Here is a 22,953-nt window from a genome sequence, read left to right as displayed (position 1 = left end):
AGAATGCTGTGGGTTTGCCCTTGCAGACACTATTCATGGACTCAGGGATTTGTTCTCCCTTCCCCCCCCCCCGTGACTGTATGTTTACTTGCTATCTTATAGGTGAGATATGTGGCTTGTGCTGTGTGAGACTGTGGGTACAGTGCTTTGCACCTTGGAACCGGAGTTTTAGTTGGTTGGATTCATGGGTATTCATGTATGTTTGAATAACAATTAAACTTGAAATACTCTGTACCTTGTGTCACTTTATGTATAGTACATACAATCAGTCTATATAAAAAAGCTAATCTTATGTATTTATATTTGTGTTTTTCTTACTGTATCATTTATCCTTACGGTGTTGCTTTATGCCTCACTGGATCTGGAGTAACAACGATTTCATTCTCCCCTACATTTGTGTAGTGATGAATGACAATAAACATCTTTGAATTAACTTTGTTTTATACCTTGTGCCTCCAACCCATTATCTCCCCGTCACAGGATTTACACTTCTTTTCTTCCACCCCCTTCCATTATTCTCTATTTCTTGAGATGTCCCAGATGGATTTAGAGTTTAACAAATGAACTGTTTCCTTTAAATTGAAGAGCACTGCTTACAGGAAAGTGTTCAACCACTTCCCGAGCCTCCCAACCCAATAACCCAAGACAAAAATGCTGTTCCATATTTGTAGTCTAGTGATTCCCTCAATCCCACAAATTTCTTTGAAACTGCCCCATTCCCTATATGACCTGAAATATCAAATGAACGTTCCCAATGATGCTCTCTCCACAATAAAATGGGGCTAGCTCATCATAAGACTGTACTGATTATACAGCTGTTGCAGCTTTAGCTGATGATTGAATTATTGATTTGTTCCAGCAAAACAAATAACTAGTGTTTTCCTTATGCAATGCCAAAATGTAGGCGGCACAGCTGCATCAATAAATTCATACTTTGAACTTTTTTTCCCAAATTCTGAGGGATGATCAAAATCAGACAGGTGCAAAAATATGGTTCATAAGTGTACAGCCAAAATGTAAATGCCCCCCACTACTACCATGGCTTAAAACAGTGCTCCCAATACTGTTATTGAGCAAATGTATAACTTTCTGGTGAACCTGACCCAAATGTAATCTGCTTCACTAATCATGCTTTCAACAATCAGCATATCCTGTGTATTCCTAAACTCTAGAACTCTTCATAGTACTTCTCAATCCAAAGCACCATAGTATGAAACACACAAGCCTTCCAATTATATCACATCTTCCAAGATCTTTTTCCCCCATGGGGTTGGGGAGGATTATTGGAATTAAGAGTGTTTTAGTTTGCTGGTATGTGCATAATGTGATAACAAGGCAGAATGTAGGTTAGGTTGGAAAGGCTTGAATCATCACCTTGGTTTTTGACAGTTCATCACCCCTTCTAACACACCATTTTAATGATCAAAGATTTCCCTAAAAGACATGAAATCTGAAAAGCACTTTTATTTTATGATCCTAAGTCCTAGTCCACCAATGACATCAATTCAAGAAGCCCCTTGAGATTCTATACTAAATGGATTCTTAAGTGCTCAGCAACCAAATCAAGTCATTTAAGATTCTACTACTTAGCCTTCCAGGAAAGGCTTCTCTTTTCCCTCTGTAGAGCACTGCTGGACACAAGACATCACCATACTGTTGCCCTCCGTATTACTAACCCAACCCAATCATTTAAACCTCCACGCAGTCTCAAAAAGTTATATTCCTTCCTTAATAATCATTCAGATAAAGAAGTTCCTGCAATGAGATGCAAGACTAACAACAAATCAGTTGGAGTAGGAATAGGAATAGGCTGCAACAATACTCTTATTAATTTGCTGAAGATCCATATGAATCAGTAATGGGATTGTTGTGAGGGGCATTGCTGCAATAAGATAATTTTAGCTTGTGCTTTATGTGCTTTATGAGACAATGAGGCAGACTGCAAGTTAAGTTGGAAAGGACAGTGCCAGACTTTCAGGGTTCAAAATTAAAGTAAAAAAAAACTGGAATCAAACATTTACTGCTTTGTTGGCACAGTTCTTAAGCACGCGCTGTAACGTAGCTCACTCATTTAAATGGAGCTGTTTTAGTTTGCGAGGAACAGAATTAAATTGGTTATGATTCATTTTTCTGAAGATCTTCAACATTAACTAACATTGTTTTGTACAGAAAATAAAACCATACTTCCATCAACTAATGTGCAAAATCTGAATCAAATTTTTAGACTTCCAAAGAAACTATTTGTATTATTTATGATTTACTTTGCTCACCCTATCTCAAAGAAAAAGTTCATTAAAACACACTATTTAATATAATCAGTGCTTCTGCACAGTTCATGAATTGCACTGGATTTATAGTTTATCTTTGGCAGTGAAAATAAATTCCTGGAACTTAAAAAGTGCCTAGCTTTTTCTGTTTTTTGTTGCATTATAGATCTCCATCAGTAATATCAGGCCACACAAAGAAGAGGTGAGGTGAGAAATGCGATGTTACAAAATGATTTAATACCAAATGTTTTATTTATTAATGGATAAAGCTTATAACACATATCAGAAATATAATTTTACAGAAAAAGTCCCAGCACCATGACTGCTTTATTATCCTGTTACATAAAGGTTAAATTCATATCACATTAATCTCTCAGTAGCTTTTAAGAAATTACTACCCTCCACTTTAACGCTGCCCTACAACAGCTATATTAAAGCCAGGTGGATTCCACACAAGCAAGATTTGAGCATAGTTGTGTCATCAGGTAGCAACAGTTGAAGTTCTTCATCAAATTTATACTGACTCATTTTAACTGTTCATTAAGAATCTACTTTTTAAATTAAACTACTGAACCTCCAAGATTAAACTACCCCTGTATCAATGAAAATGAATACAATAGCCATTAGCATCACCTTTGAAAGACATAACTCCTGTCTTCATCCAAGCAAACCAGAAATTCAATAAAATGAATAAAATGTGTTACAAGAAAAAAGTTTGCAAACCTTTTGCAATTACCTGGTTTTCTGCTTAATTACTCATAAAATGTGGCATGATCCTCATCTAAGTCACAATAATCAACAAACACAATCTACCTACACTAGTAATAAACAAATCATTCTACTTTTCATGTCTTTTTTGAACACATTGTTTAATCATTCACAATCCAGGTTGGTAAAAGCATGTGAACCTTTGTATTTAATTACTGGTATAACCTCTTTTAACAGCAACCTCCACCAAACATTTTCTGTAGCTGTTCATCATACTTGCACAATGGAAAGATCATGTCACAGCATCTCAATTGGGTTAAGATCAAAACTCTGCATTGTTTTTAAGAGTAATTCATGTAGAAAACCAGATAATTGCAAGGATTGACAAGATTTTTTAAACTGTAGATCAGTACACCAAAAGAACAGCTTTTCAACCCATCATGTCTGTACCAGCCATGATACAAACTTAACAAATGCAATCTGCCTACACATGCAGTTGCATCACTGTCTGGTTTGGAAATTGCACTGTCTCGGATCGCAAGACCCTGCAGCAGATAGTCAGGTCAGCTGAGAAGATCATCGGGGTCTCTCTTCCCGCCATCACGGACATTTACACTACACGCTGCATCCGCAAAGCAAACAGCATTATGAAGGACCCCACGCACCCCTCATACAAACTCTTCTCCCTCCTGCCGTCTGGGAAAAGGCACCAAAGCATTCGGGCTCTCACGACCAAACTATGTAATAGTTTCTTCCCCCAAGCTATCAGACTCCTCAATACCCAGAGCCTAGACTGACACCTTACTGCCCTATTGTCCTGTTTATTATTTATTGTAATGCCTGCACTGTTTTGTGCACTTTATGCAATCCTGGCCTGTAGTCCAGAGTCGTTGTTTTTTTTTCTCTCTGTGGTGTTTCTTACGTAGTTCGGTCTAGTTTTTGTACTGTGTCATGTAACACCATGGTCCTGAAAAACATTGCCTCATTTTTACTATGTACTGTAAATAGCAGTTACGGTTGAAATGACAATAGAAGTGACTTGACTTGAATTGATATGGTCTGTATAAAAAAAAATGTCTCGCAAATCCTCTTTAAAATTTCCCCCTCTCACCTTAAGCTATGTCCTGACATTTGTATTTGACATTCCTACCATGTAGTAAAAGACTCAGCATTAACTTCATCTATAGTGCTGCTAGAAAGTTTGTGAACTTCGTAGAATTTTCTCTACTTCTGCATAAATATGACCTAAAATGTGATCAGATCCTCATGCAACTCCTAAAACTAGATAGAGAAATCAATTAAACAAACACAAAAAACATTATATTTATTCATTTATTTATTGAGAAAAATGACCCAATATTACATGCATTTGTTGGAAAAATTATGTGAACCTCTCGGGTAATGCCTTTTACTGAAGCTTTTACTGAGTGCCTATAAAAAGTATTCACCAACAACACCCCCCCCCCCCCCCGGGAAGTTTTCATGTTTTATACAGCACTGAATTACAGTGGATTTAATTTGGCTGTTTTTTGACACTGATCAATAAAAAAACTTTCATGTCAAAGTGAAAGCAGATCTCCACAAAGTGATCTAAATAAATTACAAATATAAAACAAAAAATAATTGATTGCATAAGTATGCACCCCCTTCAAATCAGTATTTAGCAGATGCATCTTTGGCAGTAATTACAGACTAGAGGCTGTGTGGATAGCTCTCTATCAGCTTTGCACATCTGGACAATGCAATTTTTCTTCATTCTTCTTTACAAAACTGCTCAAGCTCTATCAGATAGATTGGGGATAGTGAGTGAACAGCCCTTTTCAAGTACAGCCACAAATTCTCAATTGGATTGAGGTCTTGGCCACTCCAGGACATTAACTTTGTTGTTTTGAAACCTTTCTGCTGTATCTTTGGCTTTGTACTTGGGGTCATTGGCTTGCTGGAAAACCAATCTTCTCCCAAGTTGCAATCAGCAAGAGGTTTTCCTCCAAGATTTCCCTGTATTGTATTTTGCTGCATTGATTTTGCCCTCTACCTTCACAAGGCTTCAAGGCCTGCTGCAGTGAAGCATCCCCACAGCATGATGCAGCCATCACCATGCTTCACAGTAGGGATGGTATGCTTTTGATGATGTGTAAGTGTTTCACTTACGTCAAACATAGCATTTAGGCTACATCCACACTAGACGGGATATTTTGAAAACGCTGGTTTCGCGTAAAAATGATAGGTGTCCACACTATGCATTTTTAAAAATACCTCTGTCCACATTGAAACAAGAGATTTCGGTGAATCTCCTCCTACTGTACATGTGCAAGGACACATCTACTGAAAACAAGCGACATGTTTGGTGTCGAATTTCGCTGTGAAAGTGCGTGTTTGTGCAGTTACAGACTAGAAAAACTTAAACAACGGGCAGCTGTTAGCTCTCGCGCAGCAGGACTTAAAAGTAAAAAAAAACAAATACTGGAGTGTACAGAGGCAACTGACAGGGAGTCCATGGAAAGTATGACCCGGCTGACGACCAACATTGAAAAACAGACTGACTGTTGCATTAATAAAGCACCTTGTTAAATGTGTAAAACATGTCTGCATCAGAGTTATCTTGTATTTCCATAAAATGTTACATTAGGCTGTTACACATCTATTGTCAGAGAAGTACTTGCATAAATAGGTAAACCACCTTCATACAAACATGGACAGAAAACAAGGCAAAATGAGTATACTTATTTATTCAGTAAGCTATGGGTCAAAGTATTTGGCGAGTACATTTCTAACTCTTCTGGCTTCAGTCTCGTTGCCGTCTGTTCTGAAATTGTTAGGGTGAGTTCAGGAAAACAATGAAATGGCACGCTGCCGTATGATAGCGTCTTCAGATTTCTCCGGTTACTCCATCCACACTGATCTGCCCGAGTGGTATTTTCAAAATTACACACGTTGGAGAGTGTTTCTGAAAAGCTCCGGTTTCGGGGGACGAAAATGCTGTTTTAGTGTGGACGGAGAGTAAAAATGAAGAGAAAAAACTTTGGTTATGGATTTATCCAGTGTAGTGTGGACGTACCCTTAGTTTGATGTCCATATCGCTCAATTTTGGTTTCATCAGACCATAGAACCTTCTTCCAGCTGACTTCAGAGTTTCCCACATGCCTTCTGGCAAACTCGAGCTGAGATTTCATGTGAATTTTTCTCAACAGTGGCTTTCTGGTGAAGCACCCAAGCAAAAGCTGTTGTATGTCCAGTCTCTCCCATCTCAGCCACTGAGCTTGTAACTTCTCCAGAATTGTCATTGGTCTATCACTAGTCCTCGAAAACCGAGTGACCATGCAAGAAGAGGACTAGTGACAGTAGAAAGATTTATACCTGTGCCATACATTTTCTATTTCTTGATGGTTGACTTAACTGTACTCCAAGGGATATTCAGTGACTTGGAAATGTTCTTGTATCCATCTCCTGACTTGTGCTTTTCAATAAACTTTTCGCAGAGTTGCTTGGAGTGTTTTTCTGTCTTCATGGTGTAGTTTTTGCTAGGACGCTGACTCACCAGCAGATGGACCTTGCAGATACACACGCATTTTTACTACAATCAATTGAAACACCTTGAATGCGCACGTCTCCATTTAACTATGTGACTTCAAAAACCAATTGGCTGCAGCAGTGATTTGTGTCATATTAAAGGGGTGTGAATACTTATGCAATCAATTATTTTGTGTTTTTTTACAATTTAAATTTAGATCACTTGGAAGAGGTTGGTTTTTACTTTGACATCAGAGTCTTTTTCTGTTGATCAGTGTCAAGAAAACCCAAATGAAATCCACTGTGATTCAATGTAGTGAAACAATAAAACATGAAAACTTCCAAAGGGGTGGGCGGGGGGTGAATACTTTTTTTTTAAGGCACTGTATTTGGAGTCAGGTGTTCCAATCAATGAGATGAGATTGGAAGTGTGGCCTGCAGAGGCCTGTGTTTTTAAAAAAGACACACCAAGTCAGGTTACTGACAGACTTCTCAAGAAAGATCTGTTTACGTGCACCATGCCTCAATCAAAACAATTTTCAGAGGATTGTGAAGCATGGTGGAAGGAACATCATGGTTTGCGGCTGTCTTGCTGCCTCAGAGCCTGGACAGCCTTGCAATTATTGAGGGAACAATCAATTGAAAATTGTATTTAGATCTTTTACAGGACAATGTCAGGATAGCAGTCTGTCAGGAAGTGGAACAATGCAACAACACAATCATCAGTTAATAACTCATCAGAAGTGACTGATGAGTTTGTGGCCTAAGGTAGAAGGAGATGAGATATTAACTTCAAACTTTCTGCACAATCACTCAAAGAGTTGAACTGCATGTGCAGGTAATGAGGGCTGGATAAGTCATTCCTGCTACGTTAGGCCACGAACCTATCAATCACCCCTGCTGTGGACATTTTCTGGAGGTCGAAGATCCATATGCTCCACGACCACTGGACTAAGTGTGTAAATGTAGGAGGGGACTATGTTGAAAAATAAATATGCTAGGTTTTTAAAAAATTGACTGCTTCTACCTTAGGTCACAAACTTATCAATCATCCCTCGCATTGTGTTCAGCAGGGTTCTGTTCAGAGCCACCTCCTCTTTGTGATTATTATAAATAACTTGGATGAAGAACTAGAAGGGTGTGTAGTAAGTTTGCTGATGACACAAAGGTTGGGCTGGTGTGATTGTCAGTGGTTACAGCAGGACATCGATAGGATGCTGAACTGGGCTGAGAAGTGGCTATAGTATTAATGGTAAAACTCTTGGCAGTGTGATGGACCAGAAAGATCTTAGGAGCCGTGTCCACAGGACACGCAAAGCTGCTGTGCAAGTTGGCAGCACTGTTAAGAAGGTGTGTCGTGTGTCAGCCTTTATCAACCACGGGATTGAGTTTGAGAGCCTTGAGGTAATGTTGCAACTATACAACACCTTGGTCAGACCCCACTTGGACTACTGTATTCAGTTCTGGTCATCTCACTACAGGAAGGATGTGCATACTATAGAAAGAGTGCAGAGGAAATTTACAAGGATGTTGCCTGGATTGGAGAGCATGCCTTATGAAAAAAAGTTGAGTGAACTTGGTGACAGAGGATGGAAGGAGAGCTGATAGAGGTGTATTAGATGATGAGAGGCATTGATCATGTGGATAACCAGTGGATTTTTCCTCAGGGCTGAAATGGCTAATATGAGGGGGCATAGTTTTAAGGTGCTTGGAAGTAGGTAGAGAGGGGATGTCAGGGGTAAGTTTTTCCACGCAGAGTATGGTGTGTGCGTGGAATGTACTGCTGGCATTGGTGGTTGAGGTGTATACAATAGGGTCTTTTAAGAGACCCTTAGATAGGTGCACTATGCTAGAAAAATAGAGGGCTATGTGGTAGGGTGCTTCTAGCAAGTTTCTAGAGTAAGTTACATGATCGGCACAACATTGTGGATTGAAGGGCCTGTAATGTGCTGTAGATTCCTATATTCTACAATCTATAAATCAAAAAAAAACAGAATGGTTTAAGGAATGACTGAGTCAAAGTCCTGACCTTAATCCTATAGAAATGTTATTGAAGGACCTGAAGCAAACAGTTCATGCAAGGAAGCCCCCCAACATCCCAGAGCTGAAGCAGATTTTTTTAAAGGAGGAATGGCCTAAAATTTCTCCAAGTCAATGTGCAGGATTGATCAACAGTTACCAGAAACGTTTAGTTGAAATTACTGCTGTAGAAGGGAGGGTGTCAAACCAATTACTGAAAGCAAAGATTCACATACTTCTTCCAACAAATATACGTAACATTGGGTATTTTGTCTCAGTAAATAAATGAACAAGTATCATGTTTTTTGTGTTATTTATTGAATTGGTTTCTCTTTATCTAGCTTTATGAGTTAAGATCTGATCACATTTTAAGTCAGAAATAGAGAAAATTCACAGGGTTCACAAACTTTTGAGCACCACTATATGCTTTATTATGGTAAAATAAATGAAAAATTTTTGATCATTATTAAATCTGATCCCATTAATCAGATTATCTAATTTTTCATTCTTTATTTATTAAAATTTTCAAGCTACAAAATTAGTTATTAAATAAACTGATGCATCTGTTTTCATTACTTTTACTTGCTTTAGAATTGTCATGGCATGTTTAAACTAGAACCAATCAGCATTCAGTCTTGTATTTTAACATGCCCTGTTTCTTGACTTGGAGGTTTGCTGTTATTCCTCATGAGAGAAATGATTCTAATAAAGCACAAAGTATGATTCACTAAATCACATCAGTTCCGTGGAAAAGGTTTGACAATATGGTTGCAAGCCATCATACATCATACAGTTCGATCATATAAGATATTTCCTTACAAGGAACAAACTACTTACATTCCAAACTAACACACAACTTAAAGGGAGCACACTTGGAAATTAACTTTCAAGTATTAGGGAGTATAATGATAATATGAGCAAAGAATGAGAACTTCATCTTTAAAAGTAGTGCATTAGATAAAGAGCAAGGGTATATTTAGACAGTTGTTACTGCAATTAGTTATGCATCTTTATTTCCTTATCATAAGTTTATCTGAAGTTAACCATCTGAAAGTCACCTTGTTTGATAATTTCAAAACATCCGGTGTACATACAAAGTCTTCAAGCCTCACCTTAAACTCAAAAAGTAAGAAGTCATTATTCATATCAATGAAATACCCTGATTTAAGACCAAGCTTTATTTTATTAACACAGTTATGCTGTTGGGTATTTTATTTTCAGCAGGTTTTCTCAAAATGCAGTAAGTGTTCCTTTAATTACATTATACAATCGAGTGTTTAATTTTTGCTGTTTATAATTTAAAAAATCAGTTAATTAAGTAAGGCTTGCTGAATTAGCCAATAGGATTTGTGTCAGGAATATTTTAGAGAAAGCATAGGATCGAGGAAGGAGAAAGAAGGAGAATGGAAATGGACAACAAATGTAACAGAAGAACCTAATTTAATGCTCACAGAACCCATTTGGAAGGACAGATACCGCTATGGAGAACCCTCATGCAGACAATGGTCTCACAGAGAATGTGCAAATAACTTTTAGTGAGTTAGTTGTTTTTCCTTTGGAAGTTGTGTGAATACTTGTTTCCTCGGACGGGGTTTGCAGCGCGAAACCAATTCAATATCATGAATAAACAAAGTGAAACAAACTGGATTGATTACGCAACAATAAGCTCCAACAATTACATGCACATTCCAGACTAGTATTTGTATCTCCAGTTCAGGAGCAAACCAAGGAAGTGCCCAAGCAGTCTGAAACTCTAGCAGCTAAGCCAAGGGACTCCAGTTGCCAGATGGATCATTTCTTTATTTTGTATTATATAGTACAGTCAGCCCTCCTTATCCGCGGGGGATTGATTCCGAGAACTCGGATGATCAAGTCCCTCAGCGGTCTTTAGGACCCAGCAGAACCCCAGACTTTATTTAACATGCTCAGTGCTGTGGTCATTAGGACCTGGTGGTGCAGCTCTGAATCCACGGTGTTACTGTTCAGGAAAATAATCACGATCACAATTGAAAATAAGGTGGAAGTAAGAAAGCGATCGGAACGAGGTGAAACGCCATTTGTCATTGGAAAAGCGTTAGGCTACAGTTGGTCAACGATCGGAACAATTTTAATGGAGCATTTGAAAGATATTGCCCCGATGAAAGCTACAATTATTACTAAGCAACGCAGTGGTTTAATTATTGAAATACGTATGTTTCTTAAGTGCTTTATATGCACAGAAAGGTAAAATATGTACTATATACTAAGAGAAATGTTTGACTAACTGACTCTAAATAATACCGGATGTACTTCAAATCCGACTTAAAGACAGACTCAGGAATGAAGCTCATTCATAACCCAGGGACTGCCTGTACTTCAAAGTCATTTCTAGATTACTTATAATACCTAATACAATGTAAATCCTATGTAATACTGTATTGTTTATGGAATAATGACAAGAAAAAATAGTCTGTACATGCTCGAACAACGAGTGCTGGAGAGAGAACTTCAGGGTTTTCCTGATCTGCAGTTGGTTGAATCCGTACATGTGGAACCTGCGGATAAGGAGGGCCGACTGTATTACTGTGTTTGTTATAGGTTAAATACTTTGGCAATATGATTTTAATCTAAGATTATACTGGTGTGAGTTAAAGTATTGCTTCCAGCCAAATGGTAAATTTGCATGAGGTGTCAGTGTTCAAACAAATAATTGCATTCATTTTCCCTTAGAAGGCTCATTCAGACTTTTATGATTGTGCATACCCTAATCATATTTACCTTAGACGTGTTTATTTATTGGAAATTACCTTTTCATTGTTACTCACATGTATTGTCAAGGTATATTGTGGTTAGGTTGAATTCACAGTATTAGCTAACTCATTAAGAGCCTATGGTGAGTGAGTTACATAAAAACACAAAATCCATCGTAAACTTAACTAGACAATTCAGGATGTCCATGCTCCATTTTATAAGCATTTGCTCTTTAAAAATCATTTTAGCCATTAAATTTAGACTGATCAGACAAAAGTGTCTTTAGAGCTCCAGAAATTTAAGTATATAAATAATAAAGATCAAAAGGTGCACTAGAAGTCAAAAGCAAAGCTATTCAATAAGAATTGCCTTTATGCATGAGTATCTCCAATAACTGTTAAATGCTATGTAAATTTTCTAAAAGTATTCTGTTCATTCTTTATAACTTCAGTGGGGGAAGAAAGGGTATTAGCCTGATGAATGGTGTTAATGAATATTTCATTACTCTATGATTTCTACAGCTTTTAAAATTTATGTCAGATGAACCAGAAAATCTCTACCATATATCATTCATGAATATTGTGCCTCAACATTTCGCCCAACTCACAATGTCACATCACAACATTTAGAATAATGTCAAAACCATGGAAAGTAAAAAACCAAACACATTTTTCCCTCCCTCCCCTTTCTGCTTTTCGCAGGGATTGCTCCCTATGCGACTCCCTTGTCCACTCGTCCCCCCCATCCCTTCCCACCGATCTCCCTCCTGGCATTTATCCTTGTAAACGGAACAAGTGCTACACCTGCCCTTACACTTCCTCCCTCACCACCATTCAGGGCCCCAGACAGTCCTTCCAGGTGAGGCGACACTTCACCTGTGAGTCGGCTGGTGTGGCATACTGCGTCCAGTGCTCCCGGTGTGGCCTTTTATATATTGGTGAGACCCGACGCAGACTGGGAGACCATTTCGCTGAACACCTACGCTCTGTCTGCCAGAAAAAGCAGGATCTCCCAATCGCCACACATTTTAATTCCACGTCCTATTCCCATTCTGATATGTCTATCCATGGCCTCCTCTATTGTCAAAATGAATCCAAACTCAGGTTGGAGGAACAACACTTTATATACCGGCTGGGTAGCCTCCAACCTGATGGCATGAACATTGTTTTCTCTAACTTCTGTTAATGCCCCTCCTCCCCTTCTTACCCCATCCCTGACATATTTAGTTGTTTGCCTGTTCTCCATCTCCCTCTGGTGTTCCCCCCACCCTTTCTTTCTCCTGAGGCCTCCTGTCCCATGATCCTTTCCCTTCTCCAGCTCTGTATCATTTTCGCCAATCACCTTTCCAGCTCTTAGCTTCATCCCACCCCCTCTGGTCTTCTCCTATCATTTCACATTTCCCCCTCCCCCCACTACTTTCAAATCTCTTACTATCTTTCCTTTCAGTTAGTCCTGACGAAGGGTCTCGGCCCGAAACGTCAACAGCGCTTCTCCCTATAGATGCTGCCTAGCCTGCTGTGTTCTACCGGCATTTTGTGTGCGTTGTTAAATAAAAAATCTATATTTGTTTAGAAGGTGGAAAACCAACAAGACTCAATGTTATCATTCACTGTAAATATTGGACAACGATCTCTTGAAGCTTAAGTGTAGTTCAGCCTTATGTGCATAGAAACAGATATCAAAGGGACAAATGAGAATTTCAGGAGATAAGTTTGGGTAAGATTCCATAAACTCCTAAAATGTTATTAAGTAAATATCCTGATTTTCCCAATAAAATGATCATAGCTCAATTTTCCCTGTCTTCTACTCATAAATGAAAAACTCAACTTTAAAAGAAAATTGAAAAATCAACTGCTAAGCAACTTCTGCGTCGAAGAGGGTAAAGGTACAGGTAGTGTTAGACTGTATTTACAGTAATCTTAAGTACAAAAAGCTTCTCTTGTGAATTTGCAAATCAAGTGAATTTTCATAGTTTATTTAAGTACTTTACTTATGAGTCTTTTGTTTTTAACAATAGTTAAGAGCACGGAGAAAATGTATAATCCAAGGACAAGGACACTTACCATTCATGTGCAATTTGAGTTGCTAACTCTTTTAAAAAGACTGTTCTTTCAAGAATGGCATTTGTCTTTGTCAGAAATTTTATTTCAATCTGAAACTGGGATAACTGAATGATCTGTAATTAATAAATACTGTCAGATCTCCGTGTGTTGCATTTTCTCTTTGCTTCAAACTCAAAAGCTTTAAAATGAAGATTGTGTATGCTAGTTGGCTTAATTACTGGCGATTACATCACTTTAGTTTTGTACCAAAATCAGCTTCTCATGCTCTAAATTCCTTTATCTTTCGACACTATTTTTCAAATTGTGACTACATTTTCAAATGGAATGAATAGCTTGATTGAACTATCTGATTTCCCAGTGGAGGAATGCCAGAAAAATGCATGTGAGGTGATACCTAAAAATTTGTTCAAGAATGCAAACCTTTTTTCTTGTTCTGATCAGTGAAAAGCAATGAGAGATTTGGCTCTACAGAAAGTTTCAGGACTACCACCACAGCTGTCCCTGAGTCTAGTAATACATTTTTCAGGATATTGCATTTTCAGCTCAATCGTAAGGTGAGAAAAGAGAAAATCGAGGGTGGGTGAGGTTATTGACTATACTGGCTGCTTTACCAAAACATCAATGTCCAGGTAAAGGAGGCTGGGTTCCATGATCTGCTGAGCTGTGTCCACAACTCTGCAGATTCTTGTAGTCCCAGCCAGAGCACTGCCATGATACATCTGGATAGGATGCTTTTGATGAAGCATCAACAAAAATTGGTGAGGGTCAAAGGGGCCATGCTCAAATTCTTCAGTCTCCCAAGGACAGACTATTGCTGATTTTCTCTCCTAGGAACTTGAAGCTCTCAGACCTAAACCTCAGAATTATTGATGCAAACAGGAGCATGTATGCACCCCTCCCCACCAAAATCAATGACCAGATCGTTTGTTTTGTTGACACTGAGGGAAAGATTATTGTCATAATCACGTCCCTAGGCTATCTATCTCCTTCCTGTTTTCCTTCTCACCATTATTCGAGAGTAGGGAGTAGAGTAGGGGACAGGACAAAGCTTTGTAAAGCACCAATGTAAAAGATACTTATGGAGGGAATATTGATATATTTACAAAGAAGGCACCACAGTCGCTATATTTCATTAGGAGTTTTAGAGGACTTGAAATATCACTAACAACACACAAATTTCTATAAATGTACCATGGAGAGCATTTTAACTGGCTGCATTATCGTCTGATAGGGAGGGGCCACTGCACAGGATCTGAAAAGGCTGCAGAAAGTTGTAAACTCAGCCAGCTCCATCATGGGTACTAGCATCTCCAGCGTTGAGGACAACTTCAAAAGATGATGCCTCAAAAAGGCAACATCCATCATTAAGGACCACCATCACCAAAGATATGCTCTCTTCTCATCACTATCAGGAGAATACTGTACTATCAGGAGGTACAGGAGGCTGAAGACTTACACTCAATATTTCAGGAACAGCTTCTTTCTAACATCAGATTTCTGAAGGACCCTCAACACAGGTGCCCCCCCCCCCTCAGGGATGTGTCCTGAGTCCCCGCCTCTACTCCTTTACACCCAGTACTGTCCTGGCACATACAGCTCCAATTTGCTGATCAAATTTGCAGATGAAATGGCATTGATCAGTCTTATTTCTTGTGGTGACAAAACAGCCTACAGAGGAGAGGTTAACACCTTGACACAGTGTGCCAAAATAACAACCTCTCCCTCAGTGTCCAGAAAACAAAAAGAGTTGATCATGGATTACAGGAGGAACAGAGACAGGCTCACCCCTATCAACATCAATGGGACTGCAGTTGAGAGGGTGAATAGTTTCAAGTTCCTCAGTATACACAGCACTGAAGATCTCATCTGGACCATACATACCAACTGTGTGAAGCACGCTAGCATCTCTTCTACCTCAGGAGACTGAAGAAGCTCAGTATGAGCCCCCGAATCCTCAAGACTTTCTCTACAGGAGCACCACTGAGAGCATACTGACTGGCTGTATCACTGCCTGGTACAGGAACTGCACCAACCTTGATCACTGGACACTGCAGACAGTGGTACAGACAGCCCAACTGTGAACTTCCCTCCACTGAGGATATTTACAGCAACAAGTGTGTAAGGGTGGCTTGGGAGATTAAACTGTTTCAGCTGCTTCCGTCTGGCAAAACGTACCACAGCATTAAAGTCAGGACCAATAGGCTAAGGGACAGCTTCTTCTACAAGCCATTAGACTTGTAAATTCACATGTCTGTACATTGCAATAGTCATACTCTCAAGTTGTGGGATAGATGTAAGAACTAAATCAATTCAGATTCATGAACACTTCCTCGCTACTTTTTTCCCTCATTTTGATTAATTTATTTAATTTTTATTATATACTTATGGTAATTTTTTTATTATTATTCTGTATTGTAATTTAAAACAAATTACACGAGATATGCCAGTGATATTAAACCTGATTCCACCTACCCTTACTGATGGTAGTCTGTTGGTCAGGAAGCCAAAAATCCAGTTGCAAAGGGAAATGTTGAGTCTGAGAGATTCGAGATGGGTTTATTTCAAATTATGGTATTGAAGGTGGAGCTCTAGTCAATAAACAATAGTCTAACATAGCTGTCTTTACTGCTTGGATACTCTAGAGATGAGTGTAGGGCCAAGGGAGATGTCAAATGTTGCAGACCTGTATCTGTGGTGTTACGAAGGATGAACAACTCTGATGGGCAGAAGGGTGCAGAGTGGCCCATGCCCCCCCCCCCCCCCGTTTTGGAGAATCGCAAATCGCTACTATTTCGATGCTGCTAACAAGGAAGTAAGAGAGACAAAAGGTAATCTGCCAGGGCAGTTGTTATTGATAACAGCTCATGAAAGAGAATGAGAGAGAGACACAGCTAAGAGGTACACAAGGTGGAACGTCTCCTACTGACAAAAGAGGAGATTTACTGCTGTTGTCTTTTGGAGAAGGATTGTTTACTTGGTACTGTTCTATTCATTGAAATCCCTCAGGGGTCAGCCAGAGTGGGCTGGTTTGATGGGTTAAGTCATTCAAACCTGATTGACACCTGAGATCCCGTGAGTGGGGATAAAATTGAGGTCTGGGGTGACACCCCTCAGACGCACCAGGAGAAACGCTAGTGAGCAGCAGAAACCCACGAGATAGTGTGGGACATCGGAGACCGAACAAAGGTGTGGTAAATTTTAACTCACAGTGTTTATAGTGAGACTGGTGGGGGCTTGTGTGTGTGTCCACCCTTGCCTGGCTGACGAGTCCACCACGGAAGAACGGTCTAGCTAAAGGACGGAGGGGTCACACTTGAATGGCCACAACAACGACACATTGACGGATCGAAATCGTAAAGGAAGATTGGCAAAGACCATAGCTGTTACTGTTTGTGCGCTCTCTTTCTCTCGTCTCTCTCTCTCTCTCTCCAACACATCGACCGACAACTACTGCACCCTGCATGAACTGAACTGAATTTTATATTTCCATCTGACAATTCATTATCCCCTAGACAACTATAGAGCTTGTTTTATTATTGATTATTATTATACCCGCACTTTTAGGTTTGGTATATTTGCATTGATGTTGTTTTGTATATTGTTACAAATAAATACTGTTGAAAATAGCATCACCAGACTCCAACGGACACTTCTATCTTTGCTGGTAAGACACCCAGTTACGGGGTATGTAACAGTGGTAAGTGAATTTCAGAGGGTCGAGGGTGTATGGGAAGTTGCCAGCTTTTAAGCATTGCATGTTACACAGATAAGTTTAAGCTAAACTTTGGAAATGCACATAAGTAAATAATTATGGTAGATGTTAATGCTGTGCTAAGGATCTGTGGTATTTTAGTTACCTAGTGACAGCTTAACTTTTTAGACAAAAATTGTCCAAAATGATATTGAAAAATATTCCAGTGCAATTGCCAATGTACTAAAAATTCAGCCAATGTACTCAAAATTGTAAACTTTTATAAGATCACTATTCCAGCAAAGTGAAACATACTAAGGATAAAACTAAAAGAATAAAAGTATACAAAACCAAAACTACAGCTATCAAAATAAACCTTGGCCAAGGTTGATGTTCTGATTATAAATATATGTGGGAACTGCCATTATAAAATGGCTGCAGAGATCATCCATATTATTGCACAGAAATCAGATGCAAGAGACTCTGCAAATGCTGGAAATCTTGAGCAACACGCACAAAATGCTGAAGAAATTAAGTCAGGCAGCATCCACTGAGAGGAATAAACATTTAGCCTTCATCAAGACTCAGTATGAAAGTAAAGTAATTGGGATAATCCTGGGAATTATAGTCTTACATCAGTAGTGGGCAAACTACTGCAGAGGATTCTTAGAGACAGTATTCAAGAGCATTTGGTGAAGCAGTCTGATTAGGAATAGTCAACATGGCTTTGAGAAGGGAAATTTGTGCCTCACAAACTTAAATGAATTATTTAAGGAAGTGACAAAACATGGCTGAGCAGCAGATGTGGAGTATATGGTTTTTAGTAAGGCATTTTACAAGGCTTTTTATGGGAGGCTCTTTCAAAAGGTCAGGAGGTATTGGATCCAGGAATCTTGGCTGTTTGGATTTAGAATTGGCTTGTTCATAGAGGGCAGAGGGTGGTAGCAGATGGAGTATATTCTGCCTGGAGGTCAGTAACCAGTGGTGTTCCACCGGGATCTGTTCTGAGACCCCAGCTCTTTGTATTTCTTATAAATGACTTGAATGAGGAAGTGGAAGGGTGTGCTAATTTGCAGATGAAAAGGTTTGGTGGGGTGTGGCTTGTGTAGAAAGTTGTAGGTTACAACAGGATATTGATGGGCTGCACTGTAGGGCTGACATGTGGCAGAAGGAGTTCAATCTGGAAAAGTATAAAGTGATCCACTTTGGAAGGATAAACAGAGATAGTATACAGGGTAAATGGCAGAATTCTTAACAGTGTAGAGGTACAGAGAGATCTTGGAATCGATCTCCATTGAACCTTCAAAGTTGCTGCACAAGCTGGTAGGGCCATTAAGAAGGCATATGGTGTGTCATTAGTCAAGAGATTGAGTTCAGGATCCAGAGGTAATGTTACAGCTCTATTCAGTCAAGATGGCACCTGCATACAATGCTCCTTTGGTTGACATCTTCTGGATAGTCATAAAACCAATTTTTTTACTTCCTTATTTTACATGTTTCTTAATTTGAATGTGAGTCTGGAACTGTTGGAGTCTGTGTTTTGCTGTTTGGAGATCGTTTCGGTGCTTCAGTATTCTGTAGTCTCCGAGAGGATTCTGGGAGGTAGAGAATGAACCTTGTGGGGAGCAGGCTACAGGATGGTGCATGATGCTGATAAAAGCTTACACTGTTCACTGATTAAAGGGCAATTGAAACATCAAGGTAAGTACAGAAGTTTGGACATTGTTAGGGTGTTCCAGCACTCTGCAGTCTCATAGTGGGCAGGCTGCAGGATGGGGTGCAAGCTAATGTTTGGCTCCATTTTGCCAATTAAAGCTCCCATTGCTCGCTGCTTAAAGTGGCAAAGGAGATTGAAGCCTCGAATCAAGTGCAGAGGGTGAGCATTGGCTGCGTAGGTGCTCTGTACTAGAGAGGGTGACAGCCTGCTGCTGTATCCAGACAGCGTGCCCAAATTTTTTCTGTTTTGGATGTGTACTTTAGACTATATTTTACAACTTTATATTTTTTATATACTGCTTGTTTGAGCAATCTTCACGGGTTTTTTGTGGGGAGGGGGATTTTAAGGATTGACATGTCTGATCCACTTTTGTTCATTTTTTTTGTGCAGGAGGAGGGATTTGGGAGTCGATGTGCTTGATCCATTTTGCTCAGTTGTGATGGAGAGGAGATTTGGGGGTTGATGTGCCTGTTCTGTTTTTGTTTTTCAGGAAGGTAGGATTCGTGGGTTGATGATCAAACTGCCTTTCTTTTCTTTCTTGGTTTCATGACTACCCGGAGAACTGAAGAATTTCAGAGTTGTATACTTTGATAGTAAATGAACCTTTGAACCAATAAAATACAGGCTAGACTACACATGAAGTATTGTAATCAGTTCTGATTGCCTAATTATAGAAAGAATGTGGAAGCTTTAGTAAGGGCGCAGAGGAGATTTACCAGGATGCTACCTGTATGTATGTCTCCAGGTTAAGCATGCTAGGGCTTTTCTCTGTGAAGAGAGGAGGATGAGGGGTGACTTGATAGAGGTGTAAAAGATGATACGAGGCACAGAGTGGACTGCCAGAGATCTCTGCCCAGGGAGGAAATGGGTAATATGAGGGAGCATAACTTTAAAGGTAGTTGGAGGAAAGTATAGTGTGGGGACAGCATAAGAAGCTTTTTTAAAAAAAATATACACAGAGGGCAGTAGCTGCATAGAATGCACTGTCAGGTGTGGTGGTAGAAGCAGGTGCATTATGGGCACTTAAAAAACTCTTGAATAGCCTTCTATTTTTCCCTCATCCATGTATCTAAGTGTGAGGGAAGGGTATGATCAATCTTGGAGTAGGTTAAAAGATCGGTACTGTGGTATACTGTTCTATTTACTATGCTTTTCCAGCATTTTGTATGCATTGCACAGAAATTATTATGATACCTTGAATATAATTGAATACATTCAATCCAAATTAAGAAATACCAATTTAAATCATCTAATTTAGTTAGGAATGTGTAGTGATTGTTAGGTGGGTAAAATCCTTCAGGAATTATTGGAATGGCAGCCATCACTACAAGGTAGAGCTAGTCTTCAGTGTAGGTCAAGGATAGCTCTCTGAAAGTATACCATTTTCTGCAGAAGGTTATCTCAGCGTGGTCGTAAAAGGCTGGTATTTTGGGTGTCTGAATTCCCAAAGATATTTGAAAACGCAGAAGTACTTTTGGTATTGTAAACATTGTTTCACTGTAACTGTGCAATTTAAAAGAGCCATTTGCTCACAGTCATAATTTTAAACTTCAATATGACAAGAACCTCTGCATATTTTAATACTTTTTGGAATTCAGAAACCTAAAGACTTCTTTTACCTTATTTTCATGGTGTGTACAGAAACCTAAAGACTTCTTTTACCTTATTTTCATGGTGTGTACAGAATACAAGTGCTCAAAGTGCTTTAAATCCAGTGAGATTCTCCAGAGGTCATACCAGGAGAGATTATTTCTAGACCCCTTCCACTACTGCTTATGGAGGGCTGGTCAGATAGGGAAGCACCTTGAAGTGGTGTAGAACCCAGGGATCTACATAAGTAGGGATGGAGCTTTCTTTTTTAAAAAAAGTAAAGATTAATAAATACATTGTCTACAAATGTCAAGATTTTTCATTATTTATTTCTTGTGTATAAAAGTTCATTTTGAAATTAAAAAACTTCTTCAGAATCAGGTTTATTATCAATATGTAATGAAATGTATTTTTTGTGATAGCAATATAGTGCAATACAAAAAAAACCTATAAATTACCAAAATATATACAAATAAGTTAAATAGTACAAAAAGAGAGTAAAATAGTGAGGGAGCATTCATAAACTTCTCATCAATCTGATGGCAGCGGGGAAGATGTCACTACTAAAATAGTAAGCATGCACAAATGTTCTACCTCTTGTACCTCATTAATGGTAAAAATGAGAAGAGGGCATGTCCTGAATGGCAAAGGACCTTTGTGATGGATGGTACATTCTTTTTTATATGTCCTTGGTAATGGGGAGACTAGTACTCATGATGAAGTTGACCGAGTTTACAACCCTGCTTTTTGGACCCCGTGACTTGGCCCCTCAATAACAGACAGTGATGCAATCAGTCAGAATGCTCTCTATCGAACATCTGTAGAAATCTGGTTGTGTCTTTGGTAACATACCAAATCTCCTCAAACTCCTAATGAAATAAAGTCACTATTATACCTTCTTTGATATTGTCTCAATCTGTTGAGCCCAGGATAGATCTTCAGAGATACTGACACCTTGGAACTAGAAGCTATTTGCCCTTTGATGAGAAATGCTGAGTATGCTCTCAATTCCCTTTTCAGAAGTCCATAAACGATTTATTGGTCTCACTGCAAGGTTCTGATTACAACACCACTGAACCAGCTGATCTACTTCACTCCTTTATGCTTCTTCATCACCATCTGAGAATCTGCCAATCACCAACAAATATATACATGCTGTTTAAGCTATGCCTAGCCACGCTGTCTTGAGCTTAGAGAAAATAAAGCATGGCTAAGCATGCATCCTTGAAGACTAATTGTGTTGAATGGCAGCAAAATGTTATTTCTGATCTGTATTGACTGTGCTTTCCCAATGATGAAGTCAAGGATCCAGTTGCAGAGAGATACAGTATAGAGGCCTTGGGTTTGATCATATTGGTATCAATTCTTTGTTGGACCTGTCTGTGCTCCAAATCTTCATTAACTTTTCCCCTAAACTGTTCAGTGAAGTTTTAACAAAATTAAACATGTTTCATAATCCCAAATTATCATTAAAGATCAAGGTTTCCAGATAACAATACACTATTAGTATCCATGTCCTGATTCATGCAAAATAACTATAATTACACAAGATGAAATGGCAATTCATATTCATTCTCTTCAACAGAGAGAACGTAATCAATCTGAAAAAGAATTCATATTGTAATGTATATAAAATGTCAAATGGCACATCAAAATAATACCACTTTGGCACATATTCATAACTTTAAAGGTACTCACTTTAAGCTTCTTATACCTACCTATGCAATACTTGACAAATTTAAATCACAGGTCTTCGCTCTCTGTGATAATATGGATCAACCATACAATTCAAATCACGCTCATTACCGATATTGTAGGAACCATTCTTTCTGCTGATCCAAATGAAAATTAGAACATAATTTGATCACTGTGCTTCTCTCCTTCTCCCCTCACCCTACTTTTTTCCTCTAACTCCAAATGTAGTTTCATATACCCACAAAGTCTATAGTATCCTGCTTAATCTATTAACATATTGTTTCTAATGCTGCCTCCAAGAGATAAAAAGCAAGAAACAACAATAATGTTCAATACTTTTATTAGGTGTATTTAGGGTAATTGTTGTATTTCCACTGGTATTTCAGTTTACATTTACCCAATCAATCAAATCAGGAATGCTCACTGCCTGAGTGGTTTAATTTGCTTCTTGAGTTAATCAGTTGAGTTAACAAAATCCCTTGAAAGATCAAAGAAATGCTAAAAAAATTAATCTGGACAGCCTTAAAGTGCTTCCTAATGAACATGAATCATCAGCTAAAACTGTCTTTAATTTCACAGCATTATATAAAGTTATAAATAAAAACATTGGATGCAGAGGAGATTTACAAGAATGTTGCCTGGATTGGGGAGCATGCCTTATGAGAATAGGTTGAGTGAACTCGGCTTTTTCTCCTTGGAGCGACAGAGGATGAGAGGTGACCTGATAGAGGTGTATAAGATGATGAGAGGCATTAATTGTGTGGATAGTCAGAGACTTTCCCCAGTGCTGAAATGGTTGCCACAAGAAGATACAGGTTTAAGGTGCTGGGGAGTAGGGACAGAGGAGATGTCAGTGGGTAAGGTTATAACTCAGAGTGGTGAGTGCGTGGAATGTGCTGCTGGTAACGGTGGTGGAGGCAGATACGACAGGGTCTTTTAAGAGACTTTTAGATAGGTACACGG

At 38.9% G+C, this 22,953-nt stretch overlaps 1 protein-coding gene across 4 annotated transcripts in view; it reads right to left on the bottom strand.

The window, feature by feature from the left end:
* LOC132393219 (zinc finger and BTB domain-containing protein 20-like) overlaps positions 1–22,953 on the bottom strand; it is a 351,170-nt gene that overhangs the window by 157,103 nt on the left and 171,114 nt on the right. The window contains exon 4 of one of the 4 annotated variants that reach the window (XM_059968200.1): positions 22,014–22,711. The exons of the other annotated variants lie outside the window; for them this stretch is intronic. The gene's annotated coding sequence lies outside the window, so the exon portion shown is untranslated. The remainder of the gene's footprint in view (positions 1–22,013; positions 22,712–22,953) is intronic. 4 annotated transcript variants of the gene reach the window in all.

Source organism: Hypanus sabinus, chromosome 4 (assembly GCF_030144855.1).
Source record: "Hypanus sabinus isolate sHypSab1 chromosome 4, sHypSab1.hap1, whole genome shotgun sequence".
Classification (NCBI taxonomy): domain Eukaryota; kingdom Metazoa; phylum Chordata; class Chondrichthyes; order Myliobatiformes; family Dasyatidae; genus Hypanus; species Hypanus sabinus.
This window is presented reverse-complemented; position numbering and strand designations above follow the sequence as displayed.